At 36.5% G+C, this 19,817-nt stretch overlaps 1 long non-coding RNA gene and 1 pseudogene across 1 annotated transcript in view; one reads left to right on the top strand and one right to left on the bottom strand.

Annotated features, from left to right (window-relative positions):
- Positions 1-11,411, top strand: part of LOC125120204 (uncharacterized) — a 38,826-nt gene extending 27,415 nt beyond the window's left edge. The window contains exons 4-5 of the long non-coding RNA XR_007133274.1: positions 9,254-9,362; positions 11,172-11,411. This is a non-coding gene — a long non-coding RNA (uncharacterized LOC125120204). The remainder of the gene's footprint in view (positions 1-9,253; positions 9,363-11,171) is intronic.
- Positions 11,412-14,678: 3,267 nt separating this feature from the next.
- Positions 14,679-15,301, bottom strand: LOC125121328 (ras-related protein R-Ras2-like; annotated as a pseudogene).
- Between the last annotated feature and the right edge of the window lie 4,516 nt (positions 15,302-19,817).

Below are 19,817 nucleotides of genomic sequence, written 5' to 3'. Positions count from 1 at the left end.
GAGATTAAGCCCTTGTCAGTTGCATCATTTGAAACTATTTTCTCCCATTCTGAAAGTTGTCTTTTTGTTTTCTTTTGGGTTTCCTTTGCTGTGCAAAAGCTTTTCAGTTTGATTAGGTCCCATGGTGGAAACTATTTTTTTTTGCCAGAGATCTTAGTATTTGTTAGTATCTTTGAAGAATATATTAATTGGTATAGGCTAATTTGCTGTTACAAATTGACACCAAAAGTGTGTTCTAATTCTAATTCTAATTCAAACATTACTGTATTTTATTTTATTATTATTATTTTTCCTTTTTTTTGGGGGGTGCACTTGTGGCCTATGGAAGTTCTCAGGCTAGGGGTCGAATTGGAGCTGCAGCCTCCAGCCTACACCACAGCAACGTGGGATCCCAGCCGTGTATGCAACCTACACCATACCTCATGGCAATGACAGATCCTTCACCCAGTGAGTGAGGCCATGGATCAAATCCATGTCCTCATGGATTATAGTTGGGTTCATTACCAGTGAGCCACAATAGGAACTCCATAACATATTTTATTTTTTAGGAGAATCTGAAGTAGGGTTTTTTTGTTGACAAGCAGCGCTCCTATACAGCTTAAGGACATAGATTTCTTCCATGCTGTGGCTTTGCCATCCTCTAGAGTCTCATCATTAATTTCATCCAACCAAGAGAAAAAGGAGACTTTCAAGAATATTTGCAAAAGGAGAATGCTTACAAAATAGGAATAAAATTTATGGCTACAACTTAGAGATAGATATACATTGGTTGCCTAAGACAATCTCCCATTTAGTATCTCACAGGATTTAATTATCCTCAGAATTCTATAAGTTAAACTTTATCTCCATTTTATAATAGAAAAAGGTGAGATTCTGAGAGATTAAATTATTTTCTCAGGCTTATACCTGCTAGGTAGTCCAGCCAGGATTTAAAGGCAGATTGTAGAATTAGTTCAGTTTACCATTAAAAAAAAAAAAAAAGTGTGTGATCTCTAAGATAGTTTTAGATTTGTGGTGGTAAATAGTCTCTAAACAGCATTTAAAAAGGAATATTTTTTGGTGACTACTTGTTTATCCCTAAAATGCCTGGAAAATAAATAAGATAAGCATTTTGAAAATTATTGTTTTATATCCTAATGTCTGACAAGTAGTCCAAAAAACAGGTAGTCCAAAGCTAGAAAAATAATACCAAAAAAAATGGATTATTAAAATGGGCTAATGTGATGTGATGTAGAGAAACTGGTTGGTTGTATAGAGTGGGTAGACAGAAATGAGCTATTGGAGGTAACATGGAGCATTTATTGTAGATACAAAAGTGTATTTATTTATGTACACTTTAAAGAAAATAATAAAAAGTGAACGCTTGTACCCCTGCCAAGTTTTAGAAATAAAATATTGCCACAGCTTTAGATACTCAATACATATTCCTTCTTGATCATGCTTTCCTCCCTCCAATACATAGCCATAATTTCTTTCAGGTAACCACAATCCAGAATTTTGCGTTGATCATTATGTTGTTTTTTTTTTTCAATTTACATTTGTCTATATACTAAGCAATATATTGTTTTGGTTTGTCTGTTTTAGAAATTTCTTTAAATGAAATCAGATTGTTTTTATTATTTTGACACATAATTCTTTAATTTTAGGCTTTTGAAAAGGACCAGTGTTAAGCAATTACAGTAATTAATTCATTTCTCTGCTGTTAGTATTCCATACCTTAATTTCTTTGTCCACTGGGCATTATGGACAAAGCCATTTGAATTTCTTTGTAGATGTCTTCTGTTTACAGTGGAAGAACTTCTCTAAGCCAGGCATTTCAGACCTTTACTTTTTCCTTTTTTTTTTTCTTTTTTGCACGTTAATTCCAGCAAGTTCATTTAGGTCCTGAAGCGTATGTTTCCAATATTTCTGAAACCAAGTACAGATTTCCTACTTCACAAATTTGATTACAAGTTTAGAAAATTTATAGTAACATCCTGGTTTTTTTTGGCAAACATCATCAAGTTCGGGAAATTGCTTTTTATATATACATTCTTTTTCTCACATAATCCTCCATCATGCTCCATCATCAGTGACTAGATGTAGTTCTCTGTGCTATACAACAGGATCTCATTGCTTATCTACTCCAAATGGAATAGTTTGCATCTATTAACCCCAGACTCCCAGTCCATCCCACTCCCTCCTGCTCCCACTTGGCAACCACAAGTCTGTTCTCCATGAGTTTCTTTTCTGTGGAAAGGTTTATTTGTGCCGTATATTGGATTCCAGATATAGGTGATATCTTTTGGTGTTTGTCTTTCTGACTTACTTCACTTAGTATGAGAGTCTCTAGATCCATCCATATTGCTGCAAATGGTATTATTTTGTTCTATTTATGGCTGAGTAGTATTCCATTGTGTATGTATAACACATTTTCTTAATCCATTCATTTGTTGATGGACATTTAGGTTGTTTCCATTTCTTGACTATTGTGAATAGTGCTGCAATGAACATATGGGTGCATATATATTTTTCAAGGAAAGTTTTGTCCAGATATATGCCCAAGAGTGGGATTGCTCAATCATGTGGTAGTTGTATATATTTAGTTTTCTGAGGTACCTCCATACTGTTTTACACAGTGGTTTTACCAATTTACATTCCCACCAATAGTGCAGGAGGGTACCCTTTTCTCCACACCCTTTCCAGCATTTACTATTTGTTGACTTGTCAATGATGGTCATTCTGACTGGTGTGAGATGGTACCTTGTAGTAGTTTTGACTTGCTTTTCTCTAATAATTAGTGATGTTGAGCATTTTTTCATGTGCTTGTTGGCCATCTGTATATCTTCTTTGGAGAAATGTCTATTCAGGTCTTTTGCCCATTTTTCAGTTGGGTTGTTGGGTTTTTTTTTTTTTATCATAAATGGATATTGGAATTTGTCAAATGCTTTTTCTGTATCTATTGAGATGACCATGTGGTTTTTGGCTTTTCTTTTGTTATTGTGGCATATATGATGTAAATTGATTTGCATGTGTTTGAACCATCCTTGTGCACCTGGGATGAATCCCGCTTAGTCATGGTGTATGATCTTTTTTATATGTTGTTGGATTCGGTTGGCTAAAATTTTGTTGAGAATTTTTGCATCTATAGTCATCAAAGATATTGGCCTATAATTTTCTTTTTTGGAAGTATCTTTGGTTTCGGTATTAGAGTGATGGTGGCTTCATAGAATGTTTTTAGGAGTGTTTCTTCTTTTTCAACTTTTTGGAAAATTTTAAGAAGGATGGGTTTAAGTTCTTCTTGGTATGTTTGATAGAATTCATCTGGGAAGCCATCTGGTCTTGGACTTTTATTTGTAGGGAGCATTTTTACTACATATTCAATTTTGTTTCTAGTGATTGGTCTGTTCACTTGATCTATTTCTTCTTGATTCAGTTTTGGTGGGCTGTAAGTCTCTAGAAAGTTTACCATTTCTTCTAGGTTGTGAAATTTTTTGGCATATAATTGTTCATAGTATACTCTTATAGTTTTATTATATTTCTTCAATATCATTGAGATTTCTTCTTCATTTATTTATTTATTTTTGGCTTTTTTTTCTTTTTGTCTTTTCAGGGCCACACCCAGGGCATATGGAGGTTCCCAGGCTAGGGGTCCAATTGGAACTGTAGCTGCTGGCCTACCCCACAGCCACAGCAACTTGGGATCCGAGCTGTGTCTGCAACCTACACCACAGTTCACGGCAACTCCTGTTCCTTAACCCACTGAGCGAGGCCAGGGATCAAACCTGCAACCTCATGGTTCCTAGTCGGATTCATTTCTGCTGCGCCACGATGGAAACTCCTTCTTTTTAATTTATTATTTTGTTTATTTGGATTCTTTCTCTCCTCTTATTAGTGAATCTGGCTAGAGGTTTGTCAATTTTGTTTACCCTTTCAAAGAACTAGCTCTTGGTTTTATTGATTTTTTCTATTGTTTCTTGAATCTCTATTTTATTGATTTCCTCTCTGATCTTTATGATTTCCTTCCTTTTTTTTTTTTTTTCTTTTTCTGATTCATTTAGATGGTGGGTTAAGTTGTCAATTTTAGATTTTTCTTCTTTTTAGAGGAAGGCCTGTATCACTCTGAATCTCCCTCTAAGCACTGCTTTTGCAGCATCCCAAAGATTTTGAATGGTTGTGTCTTCATTATCATTTGTCTTGAGGTATTTTTTAATTTTCTTTTTGATTTCCTTGTTGACCCATTGGTTTCTTTTAGTAGCATGTTATTTAGTTTCCATGTAGTCAGTTTTTTCTCATTTCTTTTCCTGTGGTTGATTTCTAATTTCATGCCATTGTGGTCAGAGAAGATATTTGAAATAATTTCTATACTCTTAAATTTGTTGAGGTTAGTTTTGTGCTCCAGTATGTGGTCAATCCTTGAGAATGTTCTATATGCACTTGAAAAGAATGTATATTCTGATTTTTTTGGATGTAATATCCTGAAAATATCAATGAGATCTAACTGTTCTATTGTGTCATTTAGGCTCTCTGGGGTTTTACTGATTTTCTGTCTAGAGGATCTGTCCATTGATGTGAGTGGGTTGTTAAAGTCTCCTACTATTATCGTATTCCCAACAGTTTCTCCTTTTATGTCTTAGTATTTGTTGTATGTATCTGGGTGCTCCTATATTAGGAGGATGATTGTAACATCCTCCTCGTGAATGGATCCTTTTATCATTAAATAGTGTCCTTCTTTGTCTTTCCTTATGGCCTTCATTTTAAAGTCTGTCTTATCTGATATGAGCATTGCAACTCCTGCTTTCCTGTCTTTTCCATTGGCATGAAATATCTTTTCCTGTCCCCTCACTTTCAATCTATATGTGTCCTTTGCCCTAAGGTGAGTCTCTTGTAGACAGTGTCTTGTAGGCTCTTGCTTTTTTTTATCCAATCTGACACTCTGTGTCTTTTGATTGGAGCATTCAGTCCATTGACATTTAAGGTAGTTATTGATAAATATGTATTTATTGCCATTTTAAACCTTATTTTCCACTTGATTCTATGTTTCTCCTTTCTTTTTTTGGTTGGATGATTTCCTTTTATTTTATGCTTGTGTACTTTTTAGTTTTTATGAATGTAATGTTTAGTTTTGATTTGTGGTTGCCCTGTTTTTCAAGTTTGTTAACCCCTTCCTACATCTGCTTGCTTTAGCCTGATAGTCATATAAACTCAAACACATTATTAAAAAAAAGAAGAATCTAGATTTTCTTACTTTCCTCCCCCATGAAGTCCTTTTTTAACATCCTCATGTTCTCATTTTGCTATTCCTTGTGTTTATTGTTACTTTTACAATAGTTTTTTTTTTCTTCCCCTTTTAGATCTGTACACTGACCTAAGTGATTGCTTTCCAATTGTGATTTCCTCCATCCTATTTCTTCTTACTTCCTTTTTATTTAGGGGAAGCCTTTTCAGTATTTCTTTTAGAATGGGTTTAGGATTACTGTATTCTTTTAGCTTTTGTTTTTTGGAGAAATTCTTTATTTCTACATGTGTTTTAAAAGATATTCTTGCTGGGTAGAGTATTCTAGGCTGCATTTTTTTTTTCCCTTTTAGAACTTTGAATATATCTTGCCACTCTCTTCTGGTCTGTAGTGTTTCTGTAGAGAAGTCAGCTGATAGTCTTATGGGGATTCCCTTATAATTAACACTTTGTTTTTCTCTTGTTGCCTTTAGAATTCTCTCCTTATCTTTAACTTTTGCCATTTTTATTATAATATGTCTTGGTGTGGGCATGTTTGGATTCAACTTGTTTGGGGCCTTCTTTGCTTCCTGTATCTTGACATCTGTATTCTTTAGGTTTGGAAAGTTTTCAGCTGTAATTTTTTCAAATATATTTTCAATCTCCTTTTTTTTTTTCTTCTCCTTCTTGAATTCCTATTATGTGTAGGTTGGCCCACTTTATATTATCCCATGGATCTCTTATATTGCTTTCATGTTTTTTTTTTTTTTTTCATTTGGTTTTCTGTTTGCTGTCCTGATTGGGTGATTTCCATTATTCTATCTTCCAAGTCACTAATTCATTCCTTCACATTATTCATTCTATTCTTTAGTGCCTTTAACTTAGTTTTGTCTCTGCAAATCAATTTTCTATTTTTTCCAGGCTCCTTTTCATATTTTCTATTTCCTTTCTAAAGTAATCGGTATTACTGTTTATATCTGCACTTAATCCCTTAATATTCATCCTTAATCCCTTCAGTATTTTCATTACCTTCCTTTTGAGCTCAGTGTCTATTAGACTGCAGAGGTCTGTTTCATTGTTTGCTGCTTCAGATGAATTCTCCTATTCTTTTAACTTGGAATGCTTCCCGAGCTTCTTCATTTCACTTATATTTTTCTCTTTCTGTGAGTTTAGGGAAACCAACTACTGTAGTCTTGGAGGGCTATTTCTATGCAAGAGTTACCTTTTGTATTTTACTGCGGGGGGCAGGGTGGTGGTTAATATTTATTTTTGACACGGGATTTTGGTATTTTCTTTGGGTGAGTATGCTTTTATCCCCCTGAGTGTGTTTCCAGGGAGAAGGAGGCAACGGGCAGGGCTAGTAGTCAGTGCCTGGTTGCTGGGCTCTTGACAGTAGCAAGGACTTGCTGGAGAGGTGGTGCAAGCTACTCCTAATTATAGGGCCCTGGGAAGTGGTAATGAGTCTCAGGCAGATATAGATGGTGCCTGGAACAGTTGGCAGTGGCAGTGCAGGGTGTGTGAGTTCCCAGGCTAGTGAGAGCAACAACGGGTGGGGTTTGGTCACAGTGACCTCCTTTTGAGGTTATGGGGGCCGTAAGTAGAGCCTGTTCACAGACCCCCAGTGGTTGCAGGCCACACCCACCTCTGGAGTCAGAGATAACTGCAGTGTTTTGCCCCTACCACCTGTAGGCCATGCACGAGGCACCCTGTCCTGCTTAACCCATGCAGGATGTGCTGCACAGGCTACTCCTAGTTGCAAGGTCCTGGGAAGTGACAGTGATTAGGTATGTGCAGGCACTGCCCAGAGTGTTTGGCAGTGGCAGCAGCAGGGCAAGTGTGTTCCCAGGGGAGTGAGAGTAACAATGGGTGCTGCTCAGTTGCAGTGTCCTCTTTTTTGCTGACATCTGAGGTGACTGGGGGTACAGGTGGAACCTGTTTACAGACCACTAGTGGTCTCAGGCCATGCCTCCCTCTGGTTTCTGAGATGACTGCTGTGGTTTGTCCCTGCTGCCTGTAGATCACACATGAGACGCCGATTCGCCCTTAGTCCCCTGCTGCCCTTATGCCACACAAGAGGTGCCTGGTCTCCCATAGCACAAGCAAGTGGCCTCTTGCCACCTGTAGCCCATGCCAGAAGTGCCCTGCCCTCTTAGAGCCCACGTGTACAGGGAGATCCTATGGTGATTCACCCCTCCTCCTCTCGCCCTCCCCAACAATGGCGCCTTGCTTCTCCTGCAGGCCCAGACCTCCTCCTGGGTTCCCTCTGCTGTGGAACACTGCTTCCCAGCCCCTCAGGCTATCTTTCCACACAGTCAACCCTAGTCCTCTCCCTGGAACTACCTCTGGAGACTGAGTCTCAGTGCCCAGTCCCCACCTGAGCATCTCAGGCTGTGATATTAGGGGCTGTGGTGCATATGATCTATGCGGCTCTCATTTTGCTTTGCTCTCCTCAGTCCACCTGCTGCTATGCTTTCCTGGTGACTTTAAGATCCCTCCTTCTTGGCTGATCTCCCTGTCAGTTAGGTGGCTCCCCAGGGTGTGGGTTCCTTTTCTCTTTCACAGCTTCCTCTCAGGAATGATAGTCCTGTCCTGATTCCTTTTCTTTCTCTTTTTTTCTTTTGTTCTACCGAGTTATGTGGAGGGTTTCTTGACCTTTTTGGAGGTTTAAGTTCTTCTGCCAGCATTCAGTAGATCTTCTGTGAATTGTTCTATATGTAATTGTGTTTTTTTGATGTGTTTGTGGGAGAAGGTGAGTGTGATGTCTTACTCCTCTGCCATCTTGATCCTTTCCTGCATTTCAGACCTTTTTTGTGTCAAGAAACCATTTAAAAAACTTATGAATCTATAGACTTCAAATGTTTTAAAATGTGCAACAAATGAATAGGGTCACAGAGAAAAAATTACGAAGAAACAAATGCAAAGATAACAAATTTGACTAGAATTATCAAGATAGAATTATATTAAATACTTAAAAGATATTAACAGACTAGATCTCAGAAGTTCTCATTACACACACACAAAGGTAACTATGTGAAGTGATGGATGTGTTAACTAACCTTAATCATTTTGCAATATATATGTTTATCAAATCATCACATTTTACACCTTAGATGTATACAATATTATATATCAATAATTTCTCAAAAAAGCTGGCACAATATAAAAGCAAGTTATTCAAAAAGAAATAGACATCCTTCTTTATTAAGATACTAAGGTCTGGAGTTCCTGTCGTGGCGCAGTGGTTAACGAATCCGACTAGGAACCATGAGGTTGTGGGTTCGATCCCTGGCCTTGCTCAGGGGGTTAAGGATCCGGTGTTTCTGTGAGCTGTGGTGTAGGTCGCAGACTTGGCTCAGATCCCACGTTGCTGTGGCTCTGATGTAGGCCAGTGGCTATAGCTCCGATTAGACCCCTAGCCTGGGAACCTCCATATGCCGCCGGAGTGGCCCTAGAGAAGGCAAAAAGACAAAAAGACAAAAAAAAAAAGATACTAAGATCTATCAGTGGATATGAGATATAATTTTAAATTAGTAATAATCATAAACATAAATTTTATCTGTTAATGGAATCTAACAATATGGTTTTATTGGTCACAGAGTCACTAGTCTTGCTAATAATATTGTGAGTTGTTGCCTACCTTCATAATCAAAGGAGATGCTTATTTTCAGATAGAAAATTTATGGCTTTAATTAAAAATGTAACTTTTTCCCATTCAAGTTATCAGACTCTCTGAATTCTATCCATAGACCCTGACCATAGACCCTAACCTCCAGTTACAAGGTTATGAACCACTGCTTTAGCGTATGTACCTAGTAAGATATATCATACTTATCTTTACTAAATGGTACCAAACTGTTTTATAAATTTATATCATTAGTAATCCTGTATGAGGTTTTTCTGAACAATTTAAAATTATCGTCCCTCTTGTTTCATGACAGTGGAAGTGCATTTTACACTGCACAGAACAAATAGATATCAATTAAAGCATGGAGGGAATTATAGGAAGCAGGCAAAGGCAGCAGTCTGCTTGATGATGTCTCTGCTTGGTTTTGTCCATAGGTCAAGCTCATCAAATCTGCAGAAGGAAGCAGGGGAGGTGGATCCAAGGATGGCGGAGCTGCATAGGAGGGAAGTAGCCCCACATGTAAACTATGGAGGACACCCCTGGGTAAGTGCTTTCTTTGTGCTCTGTTCTATGGCCACTAGGTGGTGGTATAAACTAGTTTCTTTAGGTCCCCAATAGTGTGTGCTATTTTTTGTTGTTTTTGAGTTCCTGTAACTTAAGCTATATTTCTTTAGAATGGAATTATCTTGCATTTCTTCTTTTTTTTGTCATGTAGTATTGTGTATTGAAGAGAAAAACTTCTGTAAAGATGAATTACATTTAAAACCTTTATGAGGTACTTTATTATTATTCATAAAATAAGTGGTAATACATTAACAAATTTTCATTCAGTGCTTCTTAACAAGTATGCTACTCATATCAGTGAATATGTATTAAGGACCTATTGTGTGTTGAGGATTGAATTAAATGCTCTGGGGAAGGAATAAGACTGGATACCTCTTCTTGAGCTTTCAACATCTTGATATTTCTGTATCAGCCTCTTTGCTGCTAGTCTTAGGATAACTAACAGGAAAGACTTGTGAGCAGCTCAATATTATATATAATATGAATTTATTTAACATTGCTTATATTAAGAGAATAAATTGTTTTTATTACTAAAACACATAAACATACAAGTTTAATATATATCTATTATATCCTTCTTTAGTTATCCTATATTAATTGGCTTTATGTTTTGCTTTTGAAAGTGAATTCTGGTACCAATGACATTTAAAACCTCTCAATAATAAAAGCAATTATTTCCTAAAGTAGGGTTTGCAAGTCTATTGCTTTGAATAATCTTTTGTACTTCACAACTGGAGTAGGAAGGAAATGTTATGGGGGAAGAATTTCTGGACCTTTTGCTATTTGTTTTGTATTTTTGTTACTAAATATGGTTGGTTTCTTTCCTAGGTATAAGTTTCAACACCTTTTAGCTTTAGGCACTAGTGCACTTACTTTGTGACACTTTTTTTTTAAATGATGTTTTACTTCAAATGAACACTCCTTGTCTGATGTTCTCCAATGTATTTTTCTTCACGTCTACAAGTTGTCATAGATGTTAGCTGAGTAATCAACTCATTTTTTAATGTGTTTTCACTTTACTTGACCATTATGATTGCTTCTGAAGCATCTTAATAGTTTGTTATGTTTTATTTATTCTCAATATTGTATTGATGGCCAGAGCATTAGTGCAAGGGGCTTGTAGGCTGTGTCCAAACCAGGGGTTCTCTTGTTTCTTTTGCCCCTTGTCAGGGCCTTCATTATAGTCTCTGCTATAGTAGAGTCAAGTATTTTCTCAAACACACTTCATGATTGAAGTTCATATGTCCTTTTATCACTTGTGAAGTTGACAGACTCATAGTTTATGGGAAATCAGCACTACTTAGTTTAAAATTTCTCCCAGAAAAGTTCTAATTTGACTTCTCAAGATAGCTTAATAGCCTCCTAGAAGTGGGCTTCATATTCAGGATGGTTTTCTTCTTAGATAGATGCTAAATATTAAGAAAGGTGGTTCCCGATTTTCCAACCCTTGGAGTCATCAGAAGCTCCCACTCAGCACAAAATAAAAACTAAAAATAGTGAAAAGTCATAACTTTACAGGCTACTTGAGTATAATTCCTTTTTTTCTTTTTTCCATCTTTTAAAAAATTATAGTTGTTTTACAATGTTGCTCCAATTTCTACTATACAGCAAAGTGTGTATAATTCCTATTTCATAATATTTTACATTGAGTAATGGTCCTGAGCCTGTGGATGTTTTGGAATGAGGGATGTTGGTAGATTCATGTGGCGAGTCTTGTTTATGATTACCTCTTTAATGAGAGCCAAGCCCTCATTTGGTCGGTTAATTCCTTTCTTCATTCCTCCCTAGCTGCCTTTCTCACTTTTAAAGAGATGTACTTATTCTCATCCATTTCACCTTGGGAGGATGATTTTCTACGTTACAGATTGAAATAAAAACAGCAAACAAGAAGCTCAAAGAATCTAAGTGCTTGCTTCAGGAACAAAATGAATTATTTAGAGTTGGTTTGTTCACTTTGATTGCTCTCCTGTAATCAGGGTTACAGGATACTATAACTGGGTTATTCTTTCCCATTTTGGTATTTAAGTGTTCCCGTATGTTTTTTAAAAATAAATAATGCTTCACTGAATAACTCTGTATGCATCTTCTTGGCTCTATACTTGTAAGTGGAATTAATGAGTCAACTTTACATTTTTTATAATAGTGATTTACAGCCTCACTGACAGTGAATGGGATTTCCTCTTTCTCCATGTTCTTGACAATTCTTGTTAAGAGTTTAATAGTTTTGTATCTTTTGACTAAGAAATATATTATTAATTTACATTTCTCTGATTTCATATGAGTTGAACATCTTTTCATAATTTTATTGGCCATGCTGTTTTCCTTTACTTTGAAGTCCCTGTTAATATCCTTTGCCCAATTTTCTGTTATGTTGTTTATTTTTTCTTATTAATTTGATAGCTTTAAAAAAAGACAATCTGGATACTAATCCTCTTTTGGTTTATTTGTTTTCCATATATACAGATATTTAAATCTTTATAATGATGCATTTTTGCCATGTAGATGTTCCTAAATTTGAATTAGTGGTTCTTTTTTTTGATATTTATATACATATATGATAGAATATATATAAAGTCTCATAAGTTGTTAAGAAAAAGACAGACAGTTACAGACTGGAGCAGTCTCTTTACAAAAGCGTGGAGTAGCATGAATTCGTAGTTCTTTATGTTTTATACTTTTCTTGGCTCATTTGAGATATATTTTTCCAATCCGTGTGCATGAAGACATTTTCTTATATTTTCCTCTAGATATTTTATAGTTTTGCTTTTACTTTATTTTGGTTACAATGTGGGGTGGCAGTGTAATTTTATCTTCCTCCCTTAATATTAGCAAAGCGCAATTTATCAAATATTTCATCCATTCCCTACTGATTTGCAATGCCATATTATATCAAATATCATTTATTTAGACTATAAACTTCCACATATGCCGAGGCTATTTCTGAATTATCTACTCTTGTTTTTTTTTGACATATTTGTCTTTACCTGTACCAGTGCTATGCTATCTGAATTATTGTAGCTTAATCATTCATCCATCTTGACATTTGCTTTTTTTTTTTTTCTTTTTAAGGCTTCATCTACAGCATATGGAAGTTCCCAGGCTAGGGGTCAAATCGGAGCTATGGATGCCAGCCATGCCACAGCCACAGGAATACAGGGTCTGAGCCGTGTCTGTGACCTATACCACAGGTCGCCGCAATGCCGGATCCTTAACCCATTTAGTGAGGCCAGGGGTCAAAATGGCATCTTCATTGATCCTAGTCGGGTTCATTAACCGCTGAGCCACAAAAGGAACTCTCCATCTTGACATTTCATAGAGTAAATTTATAGTTCTTATTCAAACACTGCCTTGGCTATTCTTGGTCTTACTATTCAACTTGAATTTTGGAGTAAACTTCAGAAATTAAAAAAAATCCCAATTTCATTTTGATTAAAATTACACTAATTTTATAGAGAAATTTGGGATGAATATAGTTACTTTTGAATTTCTTAAAGTGAACAATATAGGAGTTCCTGTCGTGGCACAGTGGTTAACGAATCCGACTAGGAACCATGAGGTTGTGGGTTCGATCCCTGGCTTTGCTCAGTGGGTTAAGGATCCAGTGTTGCCGTGAGCTGTGGTGTAGGTTGCAGATGTGGCTCGGATCCCACGTTGCTGTGGCTCTGATGTAGGCCAGTGGCTACAGCTCTGATTCGACCCCTAGCCTGGAAACCTCCATATGCTGCCGGAGTGGCCCTAGAGAAGGCAAAAAGACAAAAAGACAAAAAAAAAAGTAAACAATATAAAACTCCTCAATTTGCAAGAGGTTTTCTTCTATGTGTTTTAATAAAGGTTTATATTTTCTTCAAAAATTCCTTTTTTTTTTTTTGTGGTAGCAGATCAGTTTTCATTCTAGCACCTGAAGCTATACAAGGGTACGCTTTATAAACTCCATGGGACTGTTGTACACATTCAATAAAGTGATAACTGTGCAAGACCACTTAGTATCTCAAAGTCAAGAACATAATTTTGAATGGTTTAAACACGATCCACAGAATTAAAAGCAAAATCAGAAGCCATCCATAGTTATACTAATTGTCATTAAAAGTTTTACCACTTGCTACTTGACATAACGGTCAATATCTAGCAAGGGCTCTTGGAGGTGATTTCAGCTTCTCATCCTATTGTACTCTATTGGGAAGGTCTCTTGAGTAGCTATGTGACTGGCTAAAGGTGGGTACAACCAGGACCAGAACAGCAAGTAAGGTTCTACCACAGTTTCTGTAGTTTTCACGTTCTTTTCTTTGTCAGTTAAAAGTGAACAGTGAGAATTAAATCCTTATCTTTACATATATGCAAGGTATGCTGTGAAAGCATATTTGCTTTCAAACATATAAAAATACTTAACTAGTTAGATAAGAAAATAATGTATAAAAATATATAGCAAAAACATTAATCATCCTGACCCTGGAAAGATCAATTCCATATTTTATATTACAAACAAAAAGTTTTAGTTTTTCAAATCCTTTATCCAGAAATACTTGAAAAGGAAGACAGACAGAAATTATTTATTTTTACTCTCAACATGGCTGTGCAAAGAGTTAAAATAAGAAACCAAGAACAGTGAAATACCTAAGTCCAGAATGAGTCCAAATATTTGGCCACGAAGAATACTATCTTTAAGAATAGGAGTAATAGTAAAGGCTTTACACACAATTTTTAATCTATAAATACAAGAGGCATTTGGTATCTTGGCCACTGGAAAACAAAGTCTGTAGCATCAGTAAAGTTCTGAGATGTCTCACTTTTATGGATTCAATTCAGTGTATTTAAGGTTAACTAAAATTGACATCAAAATTTTTAGAGATAGGCAAAAACTCACCTTAAAAAAAAAACAAACTCCCTATGTTTCTATTTAGACCAACAGCAGGCAATATGATTCCAGAAGTTAAATGTTATTTCACAACCTATGACTTCAGCTTGGCAAAGCTTAGGTTTCAAAACTGATTCATCCCTATTAAAATTAAGCCCTTAAAAAAGAATGTATCTGTGTGTGTGTGTGTGTGTGTGTGTGTGTGTGTGTGTGTATATATATATTTTTTTTTTAAGGAATCAGATAATCTTTGAAGCAGCCTTAGTGTTTCCTTCAAGTCTCTATTGAAATGACCATTGGATTAGCTTCATAGAAAGGATTAGCCAGCATCTTGATCTAAGGCTACCGCAGTGATCATTTGTCTAAGGCTAGAAAGGTAACCAACATGATGTAAACCCTAAGGAGAGAAGAAGATGAGGACTCTTCCTGGCAGTTGGTAGCTGAAATTCAAGGGATTCTTAGAAAATGACGCAATGGCAGCCTTTCTTGTCTTTTTCTTTCCGTATTGGTTCTGGTGAAGGAGGACATTCCTGCTCTTGAAATTTCCTTATAACCAGGACAAGTTCACGGAAAGCTTGATCCACATTCATCCTAATCTTTGCTGATGCCTCCATGTATGTTACTTTAAGCTGCGGTGCCACTTGCTGTCCTTCCTGCGTTCTTTGATGATCCAGAGCTACTTTATTACCAGTTAAAATCATTAGAAACTCGTTCACGATCCTTTGCTCTGAGAATCTGTCTTTGAAACTTACAGATTTCTTCAAAACTGCCTCTATCTGTGACTGAAAAGACCAACAGGAAACCCTCGCCAGTTCTCATATACTGTTCTCACATAGCTCCAAACTCCTCTTGTCCTGCTGTTTCCAGAATATCTAGCCGGGCTGCCCGGTCATCTTAATACACATTGCTTTGTGTAGGAATCCTCGATGGTTGGATCATAATCCGTTACAAAATAGGACTGGATGAACTGGATGGTGAGCGCCGACTTGCCCACGCCGCCTCCACAGACCACCAGGAGCCGGTACTTCGCCTAACCGGAGCCGTCCAGCTAGCCGGCCGCGGCCATGGGGACGCCGCTGAGCCCAGTTCAGGCACGCCGAGCCGCCTGCCCTAGGCCCGGCTCCCCGGACGAGTGCGGCCGGCGGGCGTGTGGCCGGGCGAGGGTCCTGGGCGCCGGAAGCTGCAGGAGGGCCGGTGCCGGCCGGCGGCAGCGCAGCGCCCAGGCTGGCTAGGTCCAGCAGGAGGCGCAGAGAAGCGGGGTGACCGCAGGGGAGAGGGCCGCAGCGGCCAGGGGGCGCGCTCCTCCATACGTCTCCTCAGCGCCTCTCAAAAATTCCTTACATAGCTTTTATAGATTTATTTGTGAACATTTTATACTTTTGGTGGTGTTGTGAGATCCTTTTAAAAATACATTTTCTAACCATTTGTAACTGGTGCACAAAATACAGTGGATTTTGTAGATTGATTATGTATTTAGCAGGTTTGCTACATCTTCTTATTCATTTAAATTTTAAGATTTTCCTTTTATAGATTTTTTTTTCTCAATTTCTATGCAGACATCCTTATTTTAAGTAAAAAAAAATGACCATTTTATTTCTCCTTTTCTAATCTTCATACCTCCTCTCCTTCCCTTCCTTCTCCTCTTCCTCCTGCTCTTTCTTCTCTCATTCCTTCTTACTTTTTTCTTTCCTTCTCTTTCCTTTTTCCTTCATTTCTCCTTTCCTCCTCCTCCTCCTCTCTCATGATGGGTAGGAGTTCTGTGCAATGTTGAATTTATTTGGAACTTTAGGGGAACTTGGTAGTTATTAGCTTCTGATAAATACCCTTTATCAGGTTAAAGGAGTTTTCTTCCGTTTTTACTTGGCTAAGTTTTTAATTTTTTAAGAAATTATGAATGCCTGTTGAACTTTATCAAACTTTTACTGAATTTGCTGAAATCATCTTTTGATTTTATTCTTTTTTTTTTTTTTTGTCTTTTTGCCATTTCTTGGGCCACTCCTGATGCATATGGAGGTTCCCAGGCTAGGGGTCTAATCGGAGCTGTAGCCGCCTGCCCAAGCCAGAGAGCCACAGCAACTCAGGATCCGAGCCACGTCTGCAACCTACACCACAGCTCAAGGCAATGCCGGATCCTTAACCCACTGAGCAAGGGCAGGGATCGAACCCACAACCTCATAGTTCCTAGTCGGATTTGTTAACCACTGCGCCATGACGGGAACTCCAGTCGATTTTATTCTTTAATTAGTGGTGTTGTGAATTACATTAACATATTTTTATAATGTTAAGATTCCTTGCATCCTTGATATAAACCCTTCTTGGATGTTGTGTTATTTTTTTGTTCATTGTTAGATTCTGTTAGTATTTTATTTAGAATTTTTCTATCTATGTTTGTGAGACCGGCTCATAATTTTTCTCTTTTTAAATTGTCCTTGTTCAGTTTTCACTTCAGTGTTACTTCAGGCTTATAAAAAACAGTTCGGGGGAGAGTCCCATCCCCTTTCTATATTTTATGAAACAATTTGTGTAAGACAAGGGTTACCTGTTTTTAGAAACTGTGTTAGAATATCTAGAAAAATTGTTTGGGCCTGGTGAAATTTTAAATTACTGTTTCAGTCTTTTCCTGTCTTTCAATTTTTTTTTGTTTCCTCTTAAAAATCTTTGAGTTGGATTCTTAGTTATTAATTTTCTTTTTCTTTTTTTAATTTAATTTTTATTTTACATTGGAGTATAGTTGATTTACAATGTTGTGTTAACTTCAGGTGTACCCCAAAATGGTTCAGTTATATGTATATCCATTCTTTTTCAGATTCTTTTCCCATGTAGATTATTACAGAATATTGAGTAGAGGTCCCTTGTGCTGTGTAGTAGGTCCTTGTTGATTATTTTTTATAGAGAAGTGTGTATATGTTAATCCCCAAACTCCTAATTTATTACCCACCCACATTTCCCCTTTGGTAATCATAAGTTTGTTTTCAAAGTCTGTGAGTCTATTTCTGTTTTGTAAATAAGTATCACTTTTTAAGATTCCACATATAAGTGATATTATATTTGTCTTTCTCTCTGACTTACTTCACTTAATATGATAATCTCTAGGTCCATCCATATTGCCGAAAATTGCGTTATTTTGTTCTTTTTTATGGTGCTTAATATCACGTTGTATATATGTACCACATCCTCTTTACTCATTCTTCTGCTGATGGACATTTAGGTTGCTTCCATGTCTTTGCTATTGTAAGTAGTGCTTCAATGAGCATTGGGGTGCATATATCTTTTTGAATTATGGTTTAGAGAAAGACATAATGAGATATATGATCAGGAATGGTATTGCTGAATCATATGGTAGTTCTGTATTTACTTTTTTTTTTACTTTGTTATTACTCAAATGAATTTATCACATGTGTAGTTGTATAATGATCATAACAATTTGATTTCACAGGATGTATTTACTTTTTTAAGGAACCTCCATACTGTTTTCTACAGTGGTTGCACCATTAACAGTGTAGGAGTGTTACTTTTCCTCCACCCTCTCCAGCATTTATTGTTTATAGACTTTTTAATAATGGCCATTCTGATTGGTGTGAGGTGATACTTCATTGTAGTTTTGATTTGCATTTCTCTAATAATTAGTGATGTTGAACATCTTTTTATGTGTTTTTTGCAATCTAATTGTCTTCTTTGAAAAATTGTTCCTTTAGATTTTCCGCCTTTTTTTTTTTTTTTTTTGATATTGAGCTGCATGAGCTATTTGTATATTTTGGAGATTAACCCCTTGTCAGTTGTTTCATTTGCAAAGATATTCTCCCATTCTGTGAGTTCATTTTGTTTATGGTTTCTTTTGCTGTGCAAAAACTTTTAATTAGGTCCCACTTGTTTATTTTTATTTTCATTTTCATTATTCTGGGGGTGAAGTGGTCCAAAAAGATACTGCTACAACTTATGACTCAGAGTGTTCTGCCTATGTTTTCATTTAAGAATGTTATGGTATCCAGTCTTACATTTAGGTCTTTTATCCCTTGTGAGTTTATTTTTGTGTATGGTGTTAGAGAATGTTCTAATTTCATTTTTTTTACATGCAGCTGTCCAGTTTCCCCAGCACCACTTATTGAAGAGACTGTCTTTTCTCCATTGCATTTTCTTGCCTCCTTTGTCACAGATTAGTTGACCATAGTTGCATGAATTCCTGAATTTTAATCTATTATATGAATAAATAAAAGACATAAAACACAAAGATATTCAAATCTGTGTGCACTTATCTCTTATGAGGACGTTATTTCCTTCTGAACCAAGATCAGCATGATACATAGTCTTTGTAATCTGATTGTCTTGATTGATTTACCTCAATAGTTTCTCTCATTTGTTCATCAGTCACTGAATTGTACACTTACGGTATCTTTCAAAATTCTTTGAAAGTTAAATCTTTTAATCAGAACCATAAGATTTCTTTTCTTTTCTTTTTTTTTGTCTTTCTTTTGTTGTTGTTGTTGTTGCTATTTCTTGGGCTGCTCCCGCGGCATATGGAGGTTCCCAGGCTAGGGGTTGAATCGGAGCTGTAGCCACCGGCCTACGCCAGAGCCACAGCAACGCGGGATCCGAGCCGCGTCTGCAACCTACACCACAGCTCACGGCAACGCCGGATCGTTAACCCACTGAGCAAGGGCAGGGACCAAACCCGCAACCTCATGGTTCCTAGTCGGATTCGTCAACCACTGCACCACGACGGGAACTCCAAGATTTATTTTCAATGGTCATTTTATCACTAATACCCGTGGTTTCATAACATTGAGTAATGTGTCATTCTCCATTTTATATAGTATGTATATTACGTTATACACATCAACACTTATATTCTGTAAAACTTGAATCATTATTATAATACAACCACTACTGTATGTTATATTTAACCTATAGTTTTTCACATTTATAATTGTTGTTTGTTCCACATCTGTTATGGGAAAATTAATAGTAAGGAAATAGTTTAATGAATTTACAGGTTAATTGTTTAAATGAACTTCAATTTCTTAATTTTTAGTAAAGTTCTGGATCAAAAAGGCCCTGGGAAATGTGAGTGATTATGTAAATGGATTGTTTTAAGAGCAGCAACGTTAGAAGATACACAAATGATTATCATGTGAATATATAAGAATGGCTTCGAAAATTTTATGGCCTTAATTGCATTGAAAGGGGGGACTTGTAGAATAAATACCGTAGAAAGAATGGAATCTCTCTTGTTAAGATCTATGTAATCTGACGTTCCTGGAGAATCAGAAATACTCAAAAGCACTTGAAAGAATATGGCAAACAACACATCATACCAAAAAAGTTTGCTGTTTTCTTTTTACTTATTACCTTTTAACCTGATTCTGGTAAATCTTCTGATGTATTTCTTTTCTTTCTCTCTTCTCCCCTTGCACTGTCCCTCAGGAATAACAACTGAAACCCTGACAAGAGTTCACTGTAGGAAATTAACTTTCATAGGGACCATTAACATTAATTTTTTATTTCTCTTTTAAGAGATGTAAATAACCTGTTAAAAAGTTTTGCATTTTTAAAATCATGGAAGTTGTTCCCAAATTAATTAAGAG

This window comes from Phacochoerus africanus, chromosome 2, assembly GCF_016906955.1.
Source record: "Phacochoerus africanus isolate WHEZ1 chromosome 2, ROS_Pafr_v1, whole genome shotgun sequence".
Taxonomy (NCBI): Eukaryota; Metazoa; Chordata; class Mammalia; order Artiodactyla; family Suidae; genus Phacochoerus; species Phacochoerus africanus.
The sequence above is the reverse complement of the archived record's forward strand: the minus strand, read 5'-3'. Positions and strand labels throughout refer to the sequence as shown.